The sequence below is a fragment of the Hypanus sabinus genome, chromosome 9 (genome assembly GCF_030144855.1).
Source record: "Hypanus sabinus isolate sHypSab1 chromosome 9, sHypSab1.hap1, whole genome shotgun sequence".
Classification (NCBI taxonomy): domain Eukaryota; kingdom Metazoa; phylum Chordata; class Chondrichthyes; order Myliobatiformes; family Dasyatidae; genus Hypanus; species Hypanus sabinus.
In genome coordinates, this window is record NC_082714.1 from 45,708,240 (window position 1) to 45,734,566 (window position 26,327).

At 44.5% G+C, this 26,327-nt stretch overlaps 1 long non-coding RNA gene across 1 annotated transcript in view; it reads left to right on the plus strand.

Moving 5' to 3' along the window:
- Positions 1-1,962: 1,962 nt before the first annotated feature.
- LOC132399344 (uncharacterized) overlaps positions 1,963-26,327 on the plus strand; it is a 35,056-nt gene continuing 10,691 nt past the window's right edge. The window contains exons 1-2 of the long non-coding RNA XR_009513967.1: positions 1,963-2,536; positions 2,650-2,693. This is a non-coding gene — a long non-coding RNA (uncharacterized LOC132399344). The remainder of the gene's footprint in view (positions 2,537-2,649; positions 2,694-26,327) is intronic.

Consider the following 26,327-nt stretch of genomic DNA (forward strand, 5'->3'; position numbering starts at 1 on the left):
AACTTGCAATCATTTAGCAAAGATCTCCACAATGAAGATTCGATTGTGGCTAGATCGTGCAGGATTACATGGAGAAATCAGCAATATAGATTCAGCTCTTCTGTACATGTTGCAAGTGAAGATCTTGAACTTTTTGCGATTTTCACTAACTACTTTAGGTAACACACATGCAGTTTTAAACCCATTCAATTACAGTAATCTATCCCTAGCCATCTGTGTCATAGATCTTTACAACTCGGAGCATAGTTCAAAGCTCAAAGTAAATTCATTATCGAACTACATATATGTCACCATATACAATCTTGTGAATCATTTTCTTATGGGCATACTCAATAGATCCAATAATCATAATAGCATAATAGAATCAATAAAAGACCATACCACCAGGGAAGACAATCAGGGTTCAAAAGATAATAAACAGTCCAAATACAAAAAGAAAGATATAATAATAATAATAATAATAATAAATAAATAAGCAGCAAATATCAAAAACATGAGATAAAGAGTCCTTGAAAGTGAGTCCATAAGTTGTGGGAACATTACAGTGATGGGGCAAGTGAAGTTATCCCTTTTGGTTCAAGGGTGTGATGTTGAAGGGAAATAACTGTTCCTGAATCTGGTGGTGTGAATCCTGAGGCTCCTCCAATCTATAATCTCATTTTAAGGATTCTTTATTTTGTTGTTTCATGTTCACATTATTTATTGCTGGTTATCTATGTTTGCATTTGCACAGTTTGTTATCTTCTGCACTCTAGTTGATCTTTCATTGATTCTGTTATAGTTGCTATTCTATAGATTTGCTGAGTATGCCACAGGAAAATGTATCTCTGGGTTGTATATGGTGACATATGTGTACTTTAATAATAAAATTTCCTTTGAAATTTGAACTGTACCTTCTTCCTGCTGGCAGCAATGAGAAGAGAGCATGGCCCACGTGCTGGGGGACCCCAATGATGGAGGCTGCTTTCCTGTGATAACACTCTGTGTAGATGTGCTCAATGGTGGGGATTGCTTTGCCCATGTTGGGTAAATGCACAGACAGGATTAATACCATTTTTTGGGTTAACACACACAATCTTTTTCCAGACTAGGGAATCTAGAACTAGAAGGTGTAGGTTTAAAGTGAGAGGGAAGAGATTGAGTGGACATTGAGGGGCAACTTCTTCACAAACAGAATGTCACATATGCAGAACAAGCTGCCAGAGGAAGTTGTTAAACCAGGTATATTAATAACACTTAGAAATATTTGGACAGGAACATAGATAGGAAAGGTTCAGAGGGATATGGATCAAATGCGGCCAAGTGGAATTAGCTTGGATGTGCATCTTGATCAGCAGGGGCAAATTGGACCAAGGGGCCAGTTTCTGTGCCATATGGTTCTATGAAGGGGAGGCTACGTAGATCATAAGCATAAGACTATATGCCAAGATGGAAGCTTGAAGATCGATGATCGAAGTTGCCGAGCCCAAAGGTAGAAGCCTAAATGAGTCATGAGGGTTGGTGATCCCCAAGTCACTGGGGTTGGAGGTCCATGTGAACCTGAAAGTTGAGGCTCAAAGTTCAAATGATCAGCCAGTCCTGGGGTCAAAACCAAGCAGTTAGCGAAGCCCGAGTATTGAGACCTGATATCTGCGAATTTGAGAATCTGGGGCTGAGGAGCGGAGGTCAAGAGGCAGTCTGTCCTGGGGTTTAGAGGTCTGACTGTCCGTGTGAACGGGTGGGTGGTGGGAGAGTGGGAAAGGGGCCTGTTTTGCTGTTGTTGTTACTGCTTGTGTTGCTCTGCTGAACATTGTGGGCACGCTATGCTGTGAGCCAGAATGCGTGGCAATACTTGTAGGCTGCTGTCAACACGCCCTTGGGTGTGTTGGTTGTTAATGCAAATGACACTGGATGTTTCAATATTCATGTAATAGATGAAGCAGAATCTAAATCTGAACCTCAATCCTGAATGTGGGGGGGGGGGGGGTGTGGGTGGGTTGTGGGGTAGAGGGCTGTTGTTGAGTCATCTGAAACTTTCAAGTCAGTGATAGTTAAATATTTGTTCAATAAATTAACAGGAGATAAAGAATAAATGAGTAGTTTAATAAAGTTAGAGTGTATCAACTCCATGATATATTTAAATACCAAGTTTAATGCCCTTCTGTTCCTCTCACCTAACATTCCAATACTGGCCAAAATTATTCAGATTCATTTAATGATTAATTCTGAGAATGCTTTACAGAGTAGTTACTGAGCAATCTGCTGGCATAACTACAGTGACCTAGTCTTTGTTTTTATTTCAGCAGCATTCAGAAGGCATAGTAAATGCAGCAAATAATAAACAGTAAAAGCTTCCTCTATGGAAACCACTTTGCTCTTGACTAACCTTGTACATGATTGTGATAAACGAGGTCCAGGGCATACCTGTTCACTACCCCCAACATCTATAATCCACAATGACGCACAAGACTAATTGCGACGTGCATTATGTGAGGGTGGCGAGTGACAGAAACTACAAATATGTAACATCTACCAGTTATCTTTGCCCTCAAGCAAGGTAAGCCATTTAGAAGTTTAACGTTTCCATTAAATGATATAAAATTCTGTGCTAAACTCATAATTCATTTGCAATTCATCCACTGTAAACATCGATGTATTATTATGTTCTAGATTGTACTGTGAGATCCTCCTTAGCCCAAGAGCTGAAGAAAACGGTAGGTTTGTCCCTCCCAATGCAACAAAAGAAAGCTAAGATTTCAGCATCAGAGGTTCCATTTCTTCATTCAAAGTTGCTCATAAAAAAAGCCACACAGCTGGATAAACTCTAGGCATGTATTGTGAATTGCATTGAATTATAAGAACATGTTTCCACAAAGAAACGGCACTATAATTGGCCAACATAGTCGTCTCTCCTCAGCCTGCCATTCCCAAACTATGACCTATGGTCAGCTAGGTTATTACAGGTGGACCAGCTGAAAGAGAGATGAAAAATATGAAACAGTACCTCATGATTTTGCTTTTTTTTTCTTTTGCACTATTTATTTATTTTTTTAATATTTCTTATTGCAGCTTGTAGTTTTTTTTATGTGTTGCATGTGTCAGTGATAATAAACCTGATTCTGATTCAGATTATGAAGCTTTATGAATGTGATCTGCTCCGAACCACTGCAACTGATCCATTGCTTAAAACTCAGGGATACATCAATAAATTGTATGGTGTCCAAACGGCACCGGGAGTCAGGGGCACTGAGAGGGTGTACTAATGAATGTGTCATCAGCCCAGTTTTCAGTTAAATTCATTGATTTATTTATTTAGAGATACAGACCAGCCCAATGAGCTGTGCCACACAGCAACCCATTGATTCAACCCTAATCATTTACAGGACAATTTGCAATGACCAATTAATCTACTAACCAGCACGTCTCTGGACTGTGGGAGGAATCTGGATAACCTGGAGGAAACCCACACGAACATGGGAGGGAACGTATAAACCTGCTTACAAAGGACACTGGAATCGAACTGTGAATTCCCATGCCCCGAGCTGTATATCATCCTAAGTGCAATAGCAGGTAGAGCACAGCTCATTCAGGCTGAAGGAATCCAATGCGTAGGTGCACGAAGGCTAGATGTTGGCAATCAATCATAGTGGTGGATCAGGTTTCATGACTAGCATGAAGAGTTAAATCCCTGTATCTGGTTTCATATGGCACAATGATCAAAGTGTATCAACAAATGTCATAATGGATAAGTCTATTTGCCCTGCACCTTAGGTCAGGCCTAAAGATCATCTTGGTGAAAATAATAGCAACAAAACGACGCTTTGAATCCTAAGCCTAGGGACATAGGGATAAGCTAAGGAAGATACTTCAGCAAGGATAAGGCAAGTCTCTGTTCTGAGGATTTACTGGGGATGAATATAAAGTAGGGAAATATAAAGTGGAATTAAGAGAAGCAGAGATAATGGATTTTCCAGATCCACCACACATCTCTGTCTAGATTACTAGATTACCAGGGGCAATGTGGTCCACCTCTACTCCATTTACAAATGTCTTTGTTCCACCAGCCATTTCAACTTCTAATTGCTCCTGAACATTCCTGAATCATGCATACTTCTAAGGTAACTTCTATACCTTTAATAGACTCCAGAATCTTTAATTAGTAAATATTAAATTGCAGCCTTATGAATATCACAAAACTTTGGAAGGCTTAAGAAGGTCTGCCCACCCAAACAAGTTAGCAACTCTCTTTCTAAAAGGTCACTCTGGAAATTGAAGTTGAATATCTTCTGTCCGCTCTGTAAGTCATTCAGCAGTTGTGCAGTGTGGAAACAATTTGCATAGATTACCCAACGACTTTACTGACATGCTGAAATATGAAGATTGAATAAACTGCAACTAACATTGCACCTGTGTGTCTGGGAATCATGGAATAATCCTGACTCATCCGTCATTTTGATCTTTATACATCAAGGCAGAATAATCACAATGCTGATGCTTAGTCTTAAAGAAGTTCATTTCAAAAATGATATATTTTTGTTATCCAAAGTAATAGTGAACTGGGATAGAGGATTGAAGAAGTGAACGCATCATTATACCATAAGCTGAAATAAGCTATTTGGCCCATCATGTCAGCCCTGCCATTCTAACATGGATGATACATTATTCCTCTCAGCCTTGGTTGTAGGTTGTGATTTGTGCCACACATCCTGGCTACTATTTGGAGGCTCTTATCCCATCAGGGTCTTTTTACACTTGCAGTTCCACTTGCAAATCTACTGACAAGGTTTCTACATCTTCTGATCCTATGTCAGCTCTTCCTAAGGATTTGAATACACTTTTTACCTACAGAACCAGCCCAACTGCTCTGCCTGAAAGCCTGTCCTTTCGATACAATGTGTATCCTTGGATGTTAAGCTTCCAGCTGTGATCTTCTTTCAGCCATGACTCAGTGAAAGTCACAAAGTTCTACCTGCTAATTTATAATTGCGCTACAATTTCTAACCATATACTGCTCATATTCCAACAAAACAACTTCAATCCTGTATTCATCACTCTTCTTTTCAATTTTGCCTCCATGTTGCCAGATATCAATTTTTTTTATCCCTTTCTAAACTTTCTGTCTTATACTTCATTCTGGAGACTTCATTAACTTCTCCTGCACACTCCTTACCTTTTACTTTTTCACACTGTTGAATGCATCCCCTCCTCCACCCCATTAGTTAATTTAAAGCCCTATCCACAGCCATAGTTATGCAATTCATCATGACCCTGGTCCAGCTTGATTCAAGTGGAGACCATTCCACTGGAACAACTCCATCCTTTCCTAATACTAGTACCAATCACCAGGAATTCAAATACACTTTGCCTACACCAACTTTAAGCTACTCATTTAACTCTCTGATCTTATGAACCCTATGCCAATGTCTCTAGCGTTTGAATTCCCTCAGCAGAAACTCTTTCCTTATTCTGCCTATGTAACTGGTACCTTCATGGACCATGGCAACTGGATCCTTACCCTTCCACTCCACATTTCTCTGCAGGTCAGATGAGATGACCTGAACTTGGGCACCAGGCAGACAACATAGCCTTTGGGACTCTCAATCTTTACCACAAAGAATTGTGTCTGTTCCCTTGATTCTACAATCACAAATTACAACTACAGTTCTTTTCTCTGCCCCCTTTTGCATGTCTCCCTGGACCATGGTGCCATTTGCTCATCTTTCTTACAGCCCCCACTCTCATTCTTACGAGGAGCAACAATGTCGGTCCAGTTAGGAAAGCTCAAGGGCTGAGGCTTTTCCAGCACTACCTCTTGGATCCTCCTACCTGCCTCACTCACAGTTACACACTATATTTCATTGTTCATAGTTCAAGTTTAATTGTTATTCAACCATACATGAACGTCCAAGAATAACTCCCATCAGGGTCTTTTTACATTTGCAGTTTTACTTGCACCTCTACTGACAAGGCTACTGGGAGAGTTTAAACTAGAATTGTTGGGGGGTGGGAACCGAACTGAGGAGACTGGGCAAGAGGAGGTTAGCTCACAAATAGAGAAAGCTTGCAGACAGTGCGAGAGGGAGGATAGGCAGGTAATAGAAAAGGGACGCACTCAAACCAAAGGCTTAAGATGTGTCTGTTTTAATGCAAGGAGTGTTGTAAACAAAGCGGATGAGCTTAGAGCGTGGATCAGTACTTGGAGATATGATGTGGTGGCCATTACAGAGACCTGGATGGCTCAGGGACAAGAACGGTTTCTTCACGTGCTGGGTTTTAGATGTTTCAGAAAGGATAGGGAGGTAGGCAAAAGAAGTGGGGGGTGTGGCACTGTTGATCAGAGATAGTGTCATGGCTGCAAAGAAGGTGGACGTCATGGAGGGATTGTCTACGGAGTCTCTGTGGGTGGAGGTTAGGAACGGGAAGGGGTCAATAACTTTACTGGGTGTTTTTTATAGGCCCCCTAATAGCAACAGGGATATTGAGGAGCAGATAGGGAAACAGATCCTGGAAAGGTGCAATAATAACAGAGTTGTTGTGATGAGAGATTTTAATTTCCCAAATATCGATTGGCATCTCCCGAGTGCGAGGGGTTTAGATGGAGTGGAGTTTGTTAGGTGTGTTCAGGAAGGTTTCAATGTGTAGATAAGCCTACAAGAGGAGAGGCTGTACTTGATGTGGTATTGGGAAATGAACCTGGTCAGGTATTAGATCTCTCAGCGGGAGAGCATTTTAGAGACAGTGATCATAATTCTTTCTCCTTTACAATAGCATTGGAGAGAGATAGGAACAGACAAGTTAGAAAAGCATTTAATTGGAGTAAGGGGAATTATGAGGCTATCAGGCAGGAAATTGGAGGCTTAAATCGGAAACGGATGTTCTCAGGGAAAAGTACAGAAGGAATGTAGCAAATATTCAGGGGATATTTGTGTAGAGCTCAGTATAGGTACGTTCCAATGAGACAGGGAAGTTATGGTAGGGTACAGGAACCGTGGTGTACAAAGGCTTAATAAATCCAGTCAAGAAGAAAAGAAAAGCTTACAAAAGGTTTAGAGAGCTAGGTAATGTTAGTGATCTAGAAGATTATAAGGCTACTAGGAAGGAGCTTAAGAAGGAAATTATGAGAGCCAGAAGGGGCCGTGAGAAGGGCTTGGCAGGCAGAATTAAGAAAAACCCCAAGGCATTCCACAAGTATGTGAAGAGCAAGAAGATAAAACATGAAAGGATAGGACCTATCAAGTGTGACAGTGGGAAAGTGTGTATGGAACCGGAGGAAATAGCAGAGGTACTTAATGAATACTTTACTTCATTATTCACTATGGGAAAGGATCTTAGTGAATGTAGTGATGACTTGCAGCAGACTGAAAAGCTCGAGCATGTAGATATTAAGAAAGAGGATGTGCTGGAGCTTTTGGAAAGCATCAAGTTGGTTAAGTCACTGGGACTGGACGAAATGCACCCCAGGCTACTGTGGGAGGTGAGGGAGGAGATTGCTGAGCCTCTGGCGAAGATCTTTGCATTATCAATGGGGATGGGGAAGATTCCGGAGGATTGGAGGGTTGCGGATGTTTTTCCTTTATTCAAGAAAGGGGGTAGAGATAGCCCAGGAAATTGTAGACCAGTGAGTCTTACCTCAGTGGTTGGTAAGTTGATGGAGAAGATCCTGAGAGGCAGGAGTTATGAACATTTGGAGAGGTATAATATGATTATGAGTAGTCAGCATGGCTACTCACATTGACTAAACACATTGATGAAGGAAGAGCAGTAGATATAGTATATATGGATTTCAGCAAGGCATTTGATAAGGTACCCCATGCAAGGCTTATTGCGAAAGTAAGGAGGCATGGGATCCAAGGGAAAAATGCTTTGTGGATCCAGAACTGGCTTGCCCACAGAAGGCAAAGAGTGGTTGTAGATGGGTCCTATTCTACCTGGAGGTCAGTCACCAGTTGTGTGCCTCAGGGATCAGTTGTGAGACCCTTACTCTTCATGATTTTTATAAATGACCTGGATGTGGAAGTGAAGGAATGGGTTAGTAAGTTTGCTGATGACGCAAAGGTTGGGGGTGTTGTGGATAGTGTGGAGGGTTGTCAGAGGTTACAGTGGGACATTGACAGGATGCAAAACTGGGCTGAGAAGTGGTAGATGGAGTTCAACCCAGATAAGTGTGAAGTGGTTCATTTTGCTAGGTCAAATATGATGGCAGAATATAGTATTAATAGTAAGACTCTTGGCAGTGTGGAGCATCAGAGGGACCTTGGGGTCCGAGTCCATAGGATGCCTATAGGATGCACAGGTTGACTCTGTGGTTAAGAAGGCATACGGTGCATTGGCCTTCATCAATCGTGGGACTGAGTTTAGGAGCTGAGAGGTAATGTTGCAGCTATATAGGACCCTGGTCAGACCCCATTCAGAGTACTGTGCTCAGTATTGGTCGCCTCACTACAGGAAGGATGTGGAAACCATAGAAAGGGTGCAGAGGAGATTTACAAAGATGTTGCCTGGATTGGGGAGCATGCCTTATGAGAATAGGTTGAGTGAACTCGGCCTTTTCTCCTTGGAGAATGAGAGGTGACCTGATAGAAGTGTATAAGATGATGAGAGGCATTGATCGTGTGGATAGTCAGAGGCTTTTTCCCAGGGCTGAAATGGTTGCCACAAGAGGACACAGGTTTAAGGGGCTGGGGAGTAGGTACAGAGGAGATGTCAGGGGTAAGTTTTTTACTCAGAGAGTGGTGAGTGTGTGGAATGGACTGCCAGCATCGATTGTGGAGGTGGATACAATAGGGTCTTTTAAGAGGCTTTCAGATAAGTACATGGAGCTTAGTAAAATAGAGGGCTATAGGTAAGCCTAGTAATTTCTAAGGTAGGGACATGTTCGGCACAACTTTGTGGGCCGAAGGGCCTGTATTGTGCTTTAGGTTTTCTATGTTTCTGTGTTTCTATGAATACAGCTAAACAAAACAATCAAAATGCAACACACAGTACCAACAGTCATTCACAGCACAAAGCACATAAAAGATAGCAAGCAAATATAAGATATCAGTATCTTATCAGTATCAGTCACACGAGAATATAGTCCAAAATTCTGAGTCCATAGATGCTGCAGAAATCTGCAGTTGAATGCAACATGGCTTGTCTTCAGCCGAGCAAACACCTGGGGTAGTACTGACTCCAGCTTGGAGCCTGCACCATACCGCCACTCGTGGAGCCCACCAACTCTGATGCTCCTCTCCTGGGCAGCTTTAAACAGGTGACACTGTGGCTTGAGGCCCAGACCTCTGAACAAACGAGACCACTTTATCTCCCGCCGTCCATCTCTGCCCTCTGCCAATAAATCAGTGAATTAGACTTGCAGCATTCCACATTAACAATGTACAAAAGGTTCTTGCAATCACAGGAAAAGCGACTATTAATCACTCGCTGTTAGACTGCACACCTCCTCTGTGCACCAATGTCTCTCTGATGCAGGCAGCAGCATAATTCGCAACAAGTCCAACTCTTTCCGTTTTTCCGTCAACAAGCAACTGGCTGATGGGTAGACCTGCAGTACTTTAAACTCTTAATGTCAGCATGGCATTGCAATTGTGAAAAAAATACACTTAAAAAGGACAATAACACCTTTGATTGGCCCTGTAGAAGCCATTGCAACCATCTGGCCATAGATCAAATTTGAAGGACTTAACCTAATGGAGTCCAATATTAGTAGATCATACTAACTGGTGGTGTGCATATCAGAAGAAGAACCTGCTTCGTCTCTGAATATGTTATCTGCCCAAAAACTTGGGTTAAAATTATATAGCAGAACAATTGGGTATAATTGACTGAACTTACTTTAATTGTCTCGCTGGTCAATTTCCACCCAACGGAAGTGTTAAATTCAAGGATATTTACACACCTGTTTATTGCACAGTTGTGGCCAGACTGTATGTTTCCAGCCTATTCTTTTTTTTTGTTTCAGATTTCTAACATCTGCAGTCTATTGCCTCATGTAAATCTGGCATCCCTTTCATCTCTGCTGACTATATAATAGCACAGTATACCAAAGAGTTCTCAGATTATCCACCCCCTGCCGACTTCCTAGCCGTGACTCATGGACCCCTCTCTAGGCAGCTGTGAATTTTGGAATTATTCTCAATTTCACATAGTTGCTATTTGTAACTGAGGCTTATCATACTCCAGATTTATTCTCCATCTAATATGGTTATATATTCTTTATGTTCTTCCAGACGTTCAGGGCACATATACATTTGCATTTTAATTTCATTCCCTCCATTTCCATCTGGTTAAAATTGCTTACCACTGTGCTGATACTCCGAAAGTACACCTTCTAATATCCAGTTTCAAAATGAATTAATACGTTTTTTCTCTCTTTCTTTCTCAATAACAATAGCATAAATGAATATGTTTCTGCGGTCCTTGTGAGCCTCTGCTATTATTGTTTGTGAATGCCAACACCCCTCTCACTATCACCACTCACAGTACCCCTGTCACCTCCTTTAATGCCTGGAGATGCTATGCATTGAAAAATGGTGCAGGTACAGCGAAGACCTGAGACTGAAGGCCAACCTGAACTTTACAACCACTGACCATGATGATCTGACTCTTCTCTGGTTCACCCAGCTTCTGTCTTCACAGCAGCAGTCTGGCCTGCAGAGTATTTTACTTCCTGTGATTCTTAGTGGGTAGCATCACCTGCCAAGGCACTTCAACCCTCCTCTCTCCTGACGTTCAACTTCCTGCTTCTTATCTTCCTTACTGTTATGCACTCCCAGTGGATTTGACACTGGAATATCCGTATCTATGCTAAACAGAACTCTTGTGATTCGTGAATAAAATTAGACCATGCTTAGGTAATCAATATAGCTAAGTATTGGAATCGATATTGGAAAAGACTGAAAGCAAAAAAAAAAAGAGATGCTCGAGGAACACAGTGGCCATATAACACCATTGGAAGGATATGGGCGGTCAACATTTCAGGTCAACAGTCAACCCTTCATCTGAATTGGAAAAGACCTAACGCCCAATTTATAAATTCGTATTCTGTTAATTAAGGTTGAAAGTTCAAAGTAAATTTATTATTAAAGTACATATATGTCACATATACAACACTAAGATTCATTTTCTTGCAGGCATTTTCTATAAAACCACAATGGAATAGTAACCATAATAGAATCAATGAAAGACTGCATTAATTTGGGTGTTCAACCAGCATGCAAAAAAACTACAAACTGTCCAAATACAAAAAGAAAGAAATAATAAGAATAAATCCGTAAGCAATAAATATCGAGAATTTGAGGTGAAGAGTCCTTGAAAGTGAGTCCATAGGTTGTGATTTCAGTGATGGAGCAAGTGAAGTTGAGTGAAGTTATCCCCTTTGGTTCATGTGACTGATGTTTGAAGGGTATTAATTGTTCCTGAACCTGGTGGTGTGAGTCCTGAGACTCCTGTATCTTCTTCCTGATGTCAGCAGTGAGAAAAGAGCAGGTCCAGGCTGGTGGGGGTCCCTGATGATGGATGCTGCTTTCCAGCAACAACGTATCTTGTGGATGTGCTCAATGGTGGGGAAAGCTTTACCTGTGATGGACTGGGCTGTATCCATTACGTTTTGTAGGATTTTCCATTCAAGAATATTAGTGCTTCCATACTAGGCTGTGACACAGCCAGTCAGTATCTGTCAAAGTTTGTCTAAGTTTTAGATGCCATGCCAAATCTCTGGAAACTCCTAAGGAAGTAGAGGTACCTCTATATTTGCTTCATAATTAAACTGGGCCCAGGACAGGTCCTCTGAAATAGTAGCACCAAGGAATTTAATGTTGCTAATCCTCTGATGAGCACTGGCTCATAAAGCTCTGGTTTCCTCCTCCTGAAGTTCATAATCAGCTCCTTGGTCTTGCTGACATCGAATGGGAGGTTGTTGTTATGGCACCACTCAGCCAGACTTAAGGGCTCCTTCCTATATGCCGATTCGTCACCACCTTTGACTTGGCCAGTGATAGTATTGTTGTCAGCAAATTTAAATATGGCATTGAAGCTATGCTTAGCCTGACAGTCATGAATGTAAAGCGAGTAGAGGAGAGGGCTAAGCAAGTAGCCTTGTGGTGTACCTGTGCTGATGGAGATCGTGGAGGAGTTATTCAATACACCCAGGGGAGGATGACCTGCAGTTCCTGAGCCCACAGAAGGTGAAGGACTTCACAAGGGCATTGGGCATGATGACACAGGACTGTGGTGGTAAGGACGGTGAGCTGCTGCAATAAAGACTTTAAACCATGGCGGACATTTCACTGGCATTGATTAATGTACGCAGCTTGAAGAGCACTGGGCGATGCGTCAGCACGCTCCAGTACTGGGACTCGGTAAAGGCCCACGTGACCTTCCTCCAGGAGTGCGGACTGCCACACCTCCGCAACTACCGGAGGTGGTCGTGTTGGTGGACCCGGGGTTTGTCGGTGTGGTCGTGGGGCAACGACTGTCACGCTTGTGGCCTGGGGATTCTGCTGCGGGGAGGCAACTTCTCAATCACCAAAGTCAAAGAGGTGGTTGCCGGGTGCCTCCTGGTAGCTGACGTCAAATACCGGGGCACTCCGCTCCGGCTGATCAACATGTACGCCTCCCCCGTGCGGAGCGAGCGGCTGGCCGTCCTCGAGCAGCTCCCACCGCTGCTGGTGACGTCCCGGCCGGTCGTTCTGGCCGGAAACTTCAACTGCACCATTCACCGGCTGGATGGTCTGACGGCAGGCTGGACGGTACCTCCAGACTCCTGACGGAAACGGTGAAGACAGCCAAGCTGCACGACGCCTTTGGCACCCTCACAGGTGGAGCTCAGCCGCAAGCCACCTGGACACGACCGGACGGCTCAATCCGCTTCCCGATCGACTTCCTCTTTGTGGTGAACTATGTGCCTGTCTGGACATGCCCCCTGCTGACTGCTCCTGTGGCTCCTCCCACAGACCCCTGTATAAAGGCGATCAAGGCCTGAGCCCGGCCTCTCTGTCTCCAGGGTGTAGTATGGTGGTCACTCACTGCTTGTTCCTTCCTCCAGTCAATAAAAGCCGATATCTCACCTTTACGTCTCAGAGAGAGTTATTGATGGTGCATCACTCTTCCTATCAGAGTCCCTCATGGTCGGATCCACCGACATCACGCTACTGTTCTTCTCTGACCACTGCTTTCTGTGAGTCACCTGTCACCTACGAGAGGACCAAAAGGCAGGCAGGGGGACGTGGAAGCTGAATGTTAAACTGCTGACCCCGGAGAACATCAAGGAACTAGAGAAGGAGTACACGGGTTGGAGAAACTTGAAAGCCTTCTTTGATTCCCCAGTTCACTGGTGGGAAGCCACCAAGGAGAACATCAAGAGGTTCTTCATCCGCAAGGGTATCCAGAGAGCAAGACAGGGGCAGAGGGAACTGCGTAAACTCCAGACAGAGTTGCAGCAACTCCTCCTTCTGCAGTCGAGGGGGTGGATGTCAGGGAGGAACTACAGGAGGTAAAGAGCTGGCAAGCTTAGCACTTCACTGTCGAATCCTCCAAGATCATCTTCCGATCGAGGGTCCAAACCATTGAACAGGACGAGACGTGCTCATGCTTCTTCCTCCAGAAGGTGCACAGGGAGAGCTCCGTGATCCACAACCTTCAGGAAGAGGACGGCTCAGTCGCGTCCTCACAGACAGACATACTGAGGATCTGCAGGTCCTTCTATGCTAGTCTGTACGGAGAAAAGGCCACAGACACCACATCCTCCCGTAACTTCCCGTCGTCCATCACGCAGGTCTTAGATGACGGCAAGCGGGAGAGTCTGGAGCAGCCACTGACCCTGGACGAGCTGACTGGCTCCACCCGTTCCTTTGAGTCGGGTAAGACTCCCGGAAGCGACAGCTTACCGGTCGAGTTGTATTCGGCTCTGTGGAACCGGACGGGCCCCGACCTGCTGGAAGTGTACAACGCTACGCTCCTGGCAGGCAGCATGTCAGAACCCATGAGGAAGGGCATCATCACCCTCATCTACAAGCAGAAGGTGGAAAGGGAGGACTTTAGGAATTGGAGGCCCAACTCATTCCTGAATGTGGACTACAAGGTCCTGTTGCCAACAGGGTCAAGTCTGCCCTGGAGCAGGTGATCCACCCGGACCAAACCTGAGCTGTACCGGGCAGGAAGATCTCGGATAACCTTGCGCTGCTGAGGGACACAATCGCCTACGTGCAGGACAGGGGGTTGGACACCTGCCTGGTCAGCTTGGACCAGGAGAAAGCCTTCGATAGGATATCGCACACGTACATGGCGGATGTACTCTCCAAAATGGAATTTGGGGAGGGAATCCAGAATTGGATCAAACTGCTCTACACGGACATCTGTAGCACAGTCCAGGTCAATGGGTGGGAAACAGACAGCTTCCCCATTAGGTCTGGAGTCAGGCAGGGCTGCCCTCTCTCCCCTGTCTTGTTCATGTGCTGCATAGAACCCTTTGCCGAAGCCTTCAGGAGGGATGAGGGCATAAGATGGGTGACGCTGCCAGGCAGTGGAGGAACTCAAGTCAAAACCTCCCTGTACATGAACGACGTCACCGTCTTCTGCTCTGATCTGAGGTGAGTTCACAGGCTGATCAGCATCTGCGAACAGTTCAAGCACGAAGAGCGAAGCCATGCTCTTCGGCAACTGGCCCAACCGATCCAGCGTCCCCTTCACCATCAGGGCTGATCACCTGAAGGTGTTGGGGATCTGGTTCGGAGGGGCTGAGGCGTGCAACAGGAACTGGCAGGAGTGGACTGCCAAGGTAAAAAAGAAACTAGGACTGTGGGGAGGGCGCTCCCTATCGATTGCAGGTAAGAACCTGGTCATCAGGTGTGAGGTGCTCTCAGGGCTGCTGTAATTGGTTCAGGTGTGGCCAGTTCCCCGCTCCTTCAGCTTGGAAATCACCTGAGCCGTCTTCAGATTCAGATTCAGTTTATTGTCATTTAAAAACCACAAATGCAATGCAGTTAAAAAATGAGACAACATTCCTCCAGAATGATATCACAAAAACATGACAAAACAGACTACACCAGTAAATCCACGTAACGTTTGGCAATCCCCAATCCAGAGTCCAGAGAGGCTGCTGCATATTAATATCACGCTACCGTCTTAGTGTGTTCTCTGGAAAGGAGCTCCAATCCCACCAGACAAACAAGAACAAAAACTAAAGCTACAAGACCTGCACAAAACCACATAATTACAACAATGCAAACAATAGCATAATTTGATAAAAAAAAACCAGACCATGGGCATAGTGAAAATAGTCCAAAGATTTTAAAAGACTAAGTTCGAAAGAAACCGCCATACAGTCTCCACAAGTCCTCAGGGTCCCCGATTGACTAGTCATCCCACGCCAGCAGCAGAAGGGAATACCCCCGCTATGGACTTCCACTGCACTGCCCGACTCAGCCTCGCAGACGCAGGACACAATGAAAGCGACCTGACCACAGCGGACACCGAGTCCGTCAACAGTCCGTCAAACCTCCGACCATCCCCTCCGGCACAGCTTCTCCGAGCACCATTCTCTGCTGAGCGTATTAAGACGGTCCCGCCAACGGCCATCAGCAATGCGACCCCGAGGACTGGGGGCCTGCTCTTCCCAGCAGAGACCCGGACCTCACAGCAGCAGCAACGAAGAAGGTCTTCCTGGAGATTTCTCGATGTTCCTCCATGCTCCCACGTCTGTTTTTCATCCGATTATGATTGCGCATGGCACCCCACTTCACAAATAACAGATAACCAGCTCTGGAGTGGCCGCTGCAAGCTGCGTCGCACTGCTATCTTGGATAATCAATCTGGAGATCCAAGATGAAGTGAGTCAGACGGACCTCCATGCACAAGTCCCTGGACAACAGGGGCAAAAACATCCCCAATGTCGCCCTCACCCTGATGCCAGCTTCGTGTGTGGCTGCATCAGGTTATGTGTGGATCCCTGGTATGTGGGCACCAAGTACCACTACGTGCCCAGGTTCTACCTGTCACCCTAGATACAAAGGATGGGTCAGGCCCCTTTCCCGCGCAACACTCCTGTTCAGCTGGTCATTGCCGCCATACCTGTCCTTTATAGAGAAGTTCTTTCAGGTCAACGCCTTTGACCACAGGACCACCAGGCAGTGGTCAGCACATAAGGTCCTGCAGGCACTGCAGGAGAAGGATGTGATGGACACAGTGGGGTGGTTCCCTGAGCAGACTGTCCAGTTCATCTGGCAAAATGCCTCATCGCCAGACCTCACCAACAGGCACCAAGACCTCACCTGGCTGGCAGCGAGATCCCAGTCCGATCCCTCCTGAATGCCCGGAGCATCGTCTCCACACCCCTCTGCCCACGGGAGGATTGCAGTGAGGAGGAGTCGGTGACCCACCTCTTTGCACACTGTGGATTCGCGGAGAAGGTGTGGAGGAGGATGGAAGGGACAGTGTCGAGGTTCATCCCCAGCAGCTGCGTAACAGAGGACTGTCTGATCTACGGGCTGTTCCCAGGGACACACACGGAGACCAACATCCGGTGCGGCTGGCAGATCATCAACTCGGTCAAAGACGCTCTTTGGTCGGCCCGAAACTTGATGGTCTACCAGCACATGGAGATGTCCGTGGGGGAATGCTGCCGACTGGCACATTCTCGGCTGCAGGAGTACGTGCTGAGGAACACACTCAAACTCGGTGCAGCCACCGCAAAGACCCGGTGGGGAAGGACCACAGTCTAGGGTTATTCTCCCACGGGAGTTGAGGGGTTTGGTGGGGTGGAGTGTATGTAAACAAGTGTATGTAAATATGGAATAAAAGAGTGCCTCGTGGGTGGCAAAAGTGTGGGAATGTAAAGACTGTAATGGAAACATTTGTAAAGGACTGAGAGCAATTGAATGGTTTATTGTACATAATTTTATTTTTGAATAAAGTATATTTTGTTTAATAAAAAATAATATATCTAATGATCTTTTAAATATGTGCAGATGAGTGTGGGATTTGTTCTTGCTTCTTTACACTTGCACATTGAACATTGGGTATTATTGATGCCCAATTTGCAAGCACTGGCATCAAATTAAGTATGCCTGCTGATTAGCGTACTGTTTGCCTAATCTGCATTTTTAGAGTGCACAAGAGCATCACGCACATCACCACCCTCTCCGTACAGGAAAAGCTGTGAATTTCATGACAAACCTCCATGGATGTCACACAACAAATGGGCAGTAAACCACAACTGGCAAAGCTCAATCAACATAATCCATGTAGCCAAACCCTGGTCTTTTTTGCCCTGATATAATGGAATATCTGCCACAGCTAACATACTATGTGATACTCTTATTATATTCTAGTGCTCCTGTTTTGGGAGTCATAAGGCAAAAAACAGTCAACACTACTGTTTAGTTGAGTGCAAGTATAAAGTTACTGAACTATGCTGCAAGAATTCCAGTAAAATTAAATACGTTATTGGCATCATGTAGAATACCAGAAAATGCTATGACACCTGCAAAAGAGTGAAAAATAAGATGCTGCAGGAACTCAGTGGTTGAACAGCTTTGGAGGGATGTGGGCAATCAACATTTCAGAGATGGAGAGGGGAGTTAGGGGTGAGCTTCGGTTTAGGGATAGTGATGTGGGAGAGTTAGAGGTCAGGTTAGGGTTCAGGGATAGGACTATGGAGGTGTTAGGGGTTAAGCATCCACTCCACACTCGAAGGTTAGTGACATGAAAGTGGGAGGGGGAGGGGGAGACCCACAATAATAGGAGAAGACAGGAGGGGGAGGGATGAAGCTAAGAGCTGGGAAGTTGATTGGCAAAAGGGATATAAGGCTAGAGAAGGGGAAGTAGCATAGGATGGGAGGCCTTGGAAGAAAGAAAGTGGGAGGGGAGCACCAGGGGAAGATGGAGAACAGGCAAGGAGTCATTGTGGCAGGGAAAGAGAGGGAAAAAAAGAAAAAAATATATAAAAAAAATAAAAATAAAAATAATGAAACAAATACATATATACATAGATAGATAGATAGATAGATAGATAGATAGATAGATAGATAGATAGATAGATAGATAGATAGATAGATAGATAGATAGATAGATAGATAGAGATGGGGTAAGAAGGGGAGGAGGGGCATTAACGGAAGTTAGAGAAGTCAAAGTTCATGCCATCAGGTTGGAGGCTACCCAGCCAGTATATAAGGTGTTGTTCCTCCAACCTGAGTGTGGCTTCATCTTGACAGTAGAGGAGGCCATGGATAGACATATCAGAATGGGAATGGGACGTGGAATTAAAATGTGTGGCCACTGGGAGATCCTGCTTTCTCTGGTGGACAGAGCATAGGTGTTCAGCAAAACGGTCTCCCAGTCTGCCTCGGGTCTCACCAATATATAAAAGGCCACACCGGGAGCACCGGACACAGTATACCACACGAGCCGGCTCACAGGTGAAGTGTCGCCTCACCTGGAAGGACTGTCTGGGGCCCTGAATGGTGGTGAGGAAGGAAATGTAAGGGCAGGTGTAGCACTTGTTTCACTTACAAGGTTAAGTGCCAGGAGGGAGATCGGTGGGAAGGGATGGGGGGGGATGAGTGGACAAGGGAGTTGCATAGGGAGCGATCCCTGCGGAAAACAGAAAGGCGGGGAGGGAAAGATGTGCTTGGTGGTGGGATCTCGTTGGAGATGGCGTAAGTTACAGAGAATTATATGTTGGACATGGATGCTGGTGTGGTGGTAGGTGAGGACAAGAAGAACCCTATCCCTAGTGGGGTAGCAGGAGGATGGGGTGAGGGCAGATGTGCGTGAAATGGGAGAGATGCGTTTGAGGACAGAGTTGATGGTGGAGGAAGGGAAGCCCCTTTCTTTAAAAAGGAAGACATCTCCTTCATCCTGGAATGAAAAGCCTCATCCTGAGAGCAGATGTGGCAGAGACAGAGGAATTGAGAGAACGGGATGGCATTTTTACAAGTAACAGGGTGGGAAGAGGAATTGTCCAAGTAACTGTGAGAGTCTGTGAGCTTATAGTAGATATCAGTAGATAACCTGTCTCCAGAGATGGAGATGCAGGGATCAAGAAAGGGGAGGGAGGTGTCAGAAATGGACCAGGTAAATTTGAGGGCAGGGTGGAAGTTGGAGGCAAAGTTGATGAAGTCAACAAGCTCAGCATGGGTGCAGGAGGCAGCACCAATGCAGTCGTCGATGTAGTGAAGGAAAAGTAGGGGATGGATGAACATGGACTGTTCCACATAGCCAACAAAAAAGCAGGCATAGCTGGGAACCATACAGGTGCCTATGGCTACACTGTTAGTTTGAGGGAAGTGGGAGGAGCCAAAGAAGAAATTATTAAGAGTAAGGTCCAATTCCACTAGACGGAGGAGAGTGGTGGTAGAGGGGAATTGGTTGGGTCTGGAATCCAAAAAGAAACGGAGAACTTTGTCACCTTCCTGGTGGGGGATGGAGGTATATAGGGACTGGATATCCATGGTGAAAATAAGACGATGGGGGCCAGGGAACTTGAAATCATTGAAAAAATTCAGAACATGAGAAGTGTCACGAACATAGGTGGGAAGGGATTGAACAAGGGGGGAATAAAACAGTGTCGAGGTATGTAGAAATGAGTTCGGTGGGGCAGGAGCAAGCTGAACACATGGGTCTACCTGGACAGGCAGGATTGTGGTTCTTGGGTAGGAGGTAGAAACTGGAAGTGCGGGGTGTGGGAACTATGAGGTTGGTGACAGTGGATGGTTGATTTCATAATTTGTGTGTGGGAGATCCCCAGAGCTGATAAGGTTGGTGATGGTGTGGGAGCTGATAAGGCTGGAGATGGCACAAATTATGAAAAAGTCGGTTAGTTGAGATCTATAGATCCCTTTACTGCCTTTCCCCCACTCCTGAAGATGACACTAATGCTGAATACAATATGTTAGATTTGACGATGTCACACAAGTGAAGATTCTGAATGTGTTATTCATGATTTTTAGAACAAGGATTGAGTCCAATTTTATCTTCAGCCAATGTCTTCACATAAGCAATAAGAAATCAGCAATAGCATCTTTGGTGATTTGCTATCTCCTGGCTCATTTGTTCAACTACTTTCCAAACCTCCTGCGGCCATGGCAGCTGTGGTGATGTAAACAATCCTAGGGCAGGAATAAAATCAGGAACCAGGATCTTTTGTTTACTGTCATATTACATCCTGCCTGTCTGAAATGTTGCTCCTCACATTTTAGCTATCTTCATAATAATGAATTGAATGAGAATTATACTGAGGCGATGGGGCTTATTTTTGTCTTCACTAATTGTGCTGTAATCTGGCAAGGTGTTTGTTTCTGCTTTGCAAAGCCTGTCCCATTTTCATTCAGATGATCTACTTGTTAGAAAGTAGGAGCTGCCCAACAAAAACAGATTTGGCCCATGTGGTCCTCCTTCCAATATCCTGGTAATCTCATGACAAACTCCTTTTTTTGTTTGTAGTGCTAAATGATATAAGAAATTCCTTAACATTAGATAACCCAGTTGATGAGATTCCGAATCTCAAGGAAAAAATAATTACTCCATTAAGTTTATAGAATAAATGTGATTAATCATTATTAGAAAAATCCAGCTTAAAATTTCTCCAGAGGAAAACAGCAATCTGAAATGAATCCTATCATGCTGTACTCTATGACTCTATTTCTCTTCTGCAATAAATTCCTTGATATTTTTGAACAAACTGATCTCCTGTAAAACCTATCTTCCATTCAACATCCTACAGTCACTCCGTATTATCCTGGGAAAGGGAAATAGGAGTCAATTTGGCTGATAAAATGTAAGAGCTTATGTTGAAAAGGTGATTGATGAAACAGCTGTCTTAACTTTATACCTTTGGCATTAGTTTTGGATCCCGTAACTCAGTCTATCATCAAGACCAAAAAGAAATCGTCTAAAGCAGGCTTCACAGAGCCCTCTCATCACTCTTAATGTGAGCAACTGGTTGGCTGAATCTCATTGTTTTGTTCTTACCCTGGTAATTTTACAAGGAATTAGATAGTATTTTTGTTTCCTCTAACAGGGTATTTTAACAGAAAATAGCTTGATTTGCTATTCCAATATGAAAGTAAAACTGATTGTGGCTGGACAATCTGGCAGTGCTGAGAGCAGATTGGATTGCGCCGCCAGATTCCTGATAGAAATGGTTAAAGTAGCTAAACTGTGTGACACCTTCAGCACCCAGTAAGAGGAGCACAGACCCAAACTACCGGGTCACATTCAGACAGTTCAACTGGCCCCCGGATCGACTTCCTCTTCCTCTTCGTGTTCGAGCCTGTCATAGTCGGAACCATCAATGCTATGCCAATGTTCTTCTCTGACCACTGCCTCCTCCAAGATGTCTGTCACCTACAGGAGAGCCAGAAGTCAGGCAGGGGGTCATGGAAGCCGAATGTCAAGCTTTTGTTCTCAGAGATCATTGAGGAACCAAAGAGAGAAAATGCAGGTAGGATAAACTTGAAGCCCCTCTTCAGTTTCCTTGTGCACTGGTGGGACGTGACCAAGAAAAACATGAGAGGGTTCTTCATCCATAACTGGGTTCAGAAAGCAAGGCATGATCAGAGGGAGCTCTGCAAACTCCAGGGAGAATCTGCAGTCAAGGGGTGTGGATGTGACGGGTGAGTTATGAGAGGTGAAAGGCCAGCAAGTCCAGCTCTTCACCTCTGAATCCAATCCAGGATGAGACATGCTCATGCTTCTTCCAAAAGGTTCACAGGGGGAGCTCTGTGATCCACCACCATAAGAAAGAGGACGGCACAGTCACATCCTCACTGATGGACATACTGAGGATCTGCAGATTCCTCTCAGCCAATCTATATGATAGTAAGGCCACAGACAGCATTCTCACACAACTTCCTGCCAAGAAGGTCTTAGCCAATAACAAGCAGGAGACTCCGGACCAGCTACTAACCCTGGAGAAACTGACTGGCTCCATCCATTCTTTTGCCTCGAATAAAACTCCCAGCAAACAAATTAGCATCTGAGTGATTCTCAGTTCTGTGGGACTGCATGGACCCAGACATGCTTAGTGGTCTTAGTGCGAACCATGTTGCTCTCTGCTACAGAAGGACTTCAGAGTGGGCGTGTGAAGGTGTGTGCAGACTAACACTGAGTGATTGTCTTGGATGTTTTTCTTGTGATCACAAGACCCTGCTGGACAGTGATAATGTAGAAAACTGCAAGTCTGGTTCACTAGTTTGTTGGCGAGACTGACGGTGGGGGAGCAACGTAGCCTCAGTTGTAGTACTGACTAGGCCTCATGCCACAGGCTCACCTGTCACAGCTGCCCGAGAGAGGAAGTGCCAGAGGTAAGGTGGCGTGGTATTCACGCTGGATTGTCAACAGGACCCTACCGTCAGTGCAGTTCTCCAGAGTTTGCTCGGTAGAAGACAAGATGGATTGCATGCGTGGATGTGTTCATCTGCAGAGTGCTGAAAACTTGTTCTTGCCAGCAATCATCCATACACCATTAATCTGCAGGACATGTCACTCAAGAACATGGGCTATAATTATTTTTTGTGTGACTATATGTTTACAGCTATCTGAAATATTCTAGATGTGCCTTGGACTGTGTGTGACCGTTGTTCAGTGTTTTACACCAGAGGAACACTGTTTCATTTGGCCGTATTCATAGATATTCATGTATGATTGAGTGATTATTAATCTTGAACTTGAACTTGAATTTGAGCTAGATGAATCATGACGCACAAGTCCCTGGACAGTGGGGGCAAAAGATATACCCCGTTTCACCCTCATCCAGGTGACCATTTTCAAATATATTTGCATCCGGCTGTGTGTGGAATCTAAGTACACGGACATTAAGTTCCACTTGTCCCGAGAGTTGCAAAGGATGGGCCTGGCCCCTTTGCTGTTGCCACAGTAGCTGTACTTTATAAAAAACAGTTTTCCAGACGAACACCTTTGACCACATCAGGCTCAGGTTCAAGAGGTCAGCTCAGAATTCTTCCTGCAGACATCCAGGGAAAGGACTTGATGAATATAGTGGGGTGGTTTCATGAGCGGACAGTCCAGACCATCTTGTTTTGATTTTGTTGTTTTTTTGTTTGGTATATTTTGTTCTGTTGTGTTCTGTGACATCCTGGCAAACAAGACGGGCATGTTATGTCAGCACCAGAATGTGTGACGGCAGTTTCGAGCTGTCTCCAGCACTTTCTGGGATGTGTTGGTTGTTTATGCTGACAGCGCATGTCACCGTCTGTTTCACACGATACATCTGGGTCTGAATGAGAGTGCCTCATCACCAGCTCCCACCACAGGCACCAAGATGCTGCTTGACTGGTGGCCAGTGGGCCCCTCCCAGTCAGATCTCTCCCATGTGCTCAGAGACCACACCCCACAGTGTGCTGCCCCTGAGAGGACAGAGGAGGGGGTGAGATGGTCACTGATGTCTCTGTGAGCTGTGAGTTTGCAGGGAAAGATGCCAGAGTCTGTGTCACCGTTCATCCTGAGCAGCTGCGTGAGAGAGGACTCCGAACCAGAATCAGAATCAGGTTTATCATCACTGGCCTGTGACGTGAAATTTGATAAATTAGCAGCAGCAGTTCAACGCATTACATAATCTAGCAGTGAAAAAAATTATAATAATAAATTAAACAATAAAATAATAATAATAATAAATAAACAAGTAAATCAATTATGTATATTGAATAGATTTTTTAAAAGTGCAAAAACAGAAATACTGTATATTAAAAAAAGTGAGGTAGTGTCCAAAGATTCAATGTCCATTTAGCAATCGGATGGCAGACTCTCTGATCTACTAGCTATTCCCAGGGATATGCTCAGAGACAGACATCAAGTGCTGCTGGGAAATCAGCAGCTTAGTGAAAGATGCCCTTTGGTCTGCCAGAAACTTGTTGGTCTGCCAGCACATCGAGACGTCTGGCGAGGAATGCTGCTGACTGACACACTCCAGGCAGCAGGACACATTGAAGCCTGTTGCAGCCACTACGAGGGCTCAGTGGAAGAGGGCCACAGGATAGAATTCTTCTGCTACCGGACAGGGATAGGCCATGTTGGCTGAAGAAACCCTCAGTCATTGTAGTAGTGTACCAGTGAAGGGGGCCCCATGAGTGAAAACAGTGTTATTTAAAAAAAATGTAATTGAACACTATTTAACGCATCATCTATGAATGTAAGAAGAAAAAGCCATTACATGGTTTATTCTTATAAATAACATTTTTAATATGAATAAAGTTTATTTTGGTAAATAAAACATCCACCGTGTTGCTAATGACTGAGATAAGACTAGTTGTATACAGTTAGCTAGATTTAATTTGTCCTGCTTTGTGTGCTTGGGAAATACCTAAGGTTCATCCACACTGCAGGAAAAATCTCAGCAATTCAGCTGTACAGGAACAGATTGGCCAGAAATGAAATTAGTTATGGAGTTTAGGAGTGTTTTCAGTGCTACAGCTGGGATGTTGTCTGGTCCTATGACCTTTGATATATCAAGTTCGGCAACTTAACAGCTGTCCCTACTGTACTCATACTTTGGATAAATCTGTATATTCCGAGGTAAACAGTCCTGCTTGCAGTCTGAATTACGGATCCTGCTCATCCTCCTCGAGACTGAATGGACCAGTAAAGATGACTCCCATGGTATGTCAGATCCAGTTAATTACTGAACTTTTCTTGGGAGTTACATCAGGGAGAAATTTTTCCTTGATTTCTGAAAAGCCAGAAACTATAAAGAACAAAGTGATTGAGCTGTAACCACTGATTCGTTTTGGGGTTATAACATGGGACCCATTACTCTTTCTGTGCTGCAAGTTAGTTTTGGCTGGGTTTTAGATATACTAGTTGACAGCGAAATTCAATCTGCCATTCTAGTACTGATTAATCCTTGTAACTCTGACATTTTGTACAAGGGGAGCATACGCTGTCATTATTCATTGTGCAAGGCTCATTTTGGAAATCTGAATGGGAATTTAGAGCATATTGTGCCAAGGGTTAGCTAGCTGTGCCATAAAGTACCATTATCTACTTTAGTAACACTACTTACCTCAATGCACTGATTGTCATGAGAGAATCTTCTTTGAATCAATACTTGATAAAGTTGCAATGAAGTTTTCATCCTTTGTGTGCCAGCTCTCTCCAAACTATCAGGGAAAAGAATTGCCACTAGATGCCTTCTGGTGATTTAGCCATTGCCTCTTCAAATGTGATTTGCAGTAGGACTTAAACTAGCCTTTACAAGTAGTTATAGGCCTCATAATTCAGTGTTGCTTTCTGTGGGGTGTTCTTACTCAGCGCAATAGTAAACAACATTCGACCTATTCAGTCTGTGTTACTTCTTGGATCAAAATCATCAGTCTCATTCCCCTGTTTACTTACCTGTAATCTATTTTGCCTCCCAAGGGGCAACAAAAAGAAATTATGTTAAAGAGGAGTGGCCATTGTGTGAGTAGGACAGTTAGAATGGGGAACTGAGAGGAACTGAGGCTTTAGCAAGAAAAAGGTAAAAGCTTCTAAGATCATAAGATTATATAGGAGCAGAATGATGCTGTTTGGCCTGTCGAGTCTGTCCCACCATTTCATCATGGCTGATCCATTTTCCCTCCCAGCTCCAAATTCCTGCCTTTTCCTTGTATCCCTTCATGCCCTGAATAATCGAGAATCTATCAACCACTGCTTTAAATATACCCAATAACTTGGCCTGCAGAGCCACCTGTGGTATTGAATTCCACAGATTCACCACTCTCTGGCTAAAGGAATTCCTCCTCATTTCCATTCTGAAAGGACGCCCTCTATTCTGAGGCTGTGCCCTCTGGTCTTATATCCCCCACCATAGGAAACATCCTCTCTACATCCACTCTTTTGAGGCCTTTCAATATTTGATAGGTTTCGATGAGGTCACCCCTCATTCTTCTGAGTTGCAATTCTGGTTCGTTTGACAAGCCTTTCAATCCCAGAATCATTTTTGTGAATGTACTTTGAACCTTCTCCAATGTCAGCACATCCTTTCTTACATAAGGGGCCCAAAACTGTTCACAATACTCCAAGTGAGGCCTCACCAGTGCTTTATAAAGCCTCAACATTACATTCTTGCTTTTATATTCTAGTTCTTTCAAGATAAATGCTAACACTGCATTTGCCTTACTCACCACCTACTCACCCTGCAAATTAATCTTTAGGGTATCCTGAATGAGGACTCAAAAGTCCCTTTGCATCTCAGGTTTCTTAAATTTTCTCTCCATCTACAAAATAGTCTACCCTTTTATTTCTTCTACCAAAGCGCATGACACTGTATTTCATCTGCCACTTCGCTGCTCATTCTCTTAATCTGTCTAAGTCCTTCTGTAACCTCCTTACTTCCTCAAAAGTACCCGTTCCTTCAT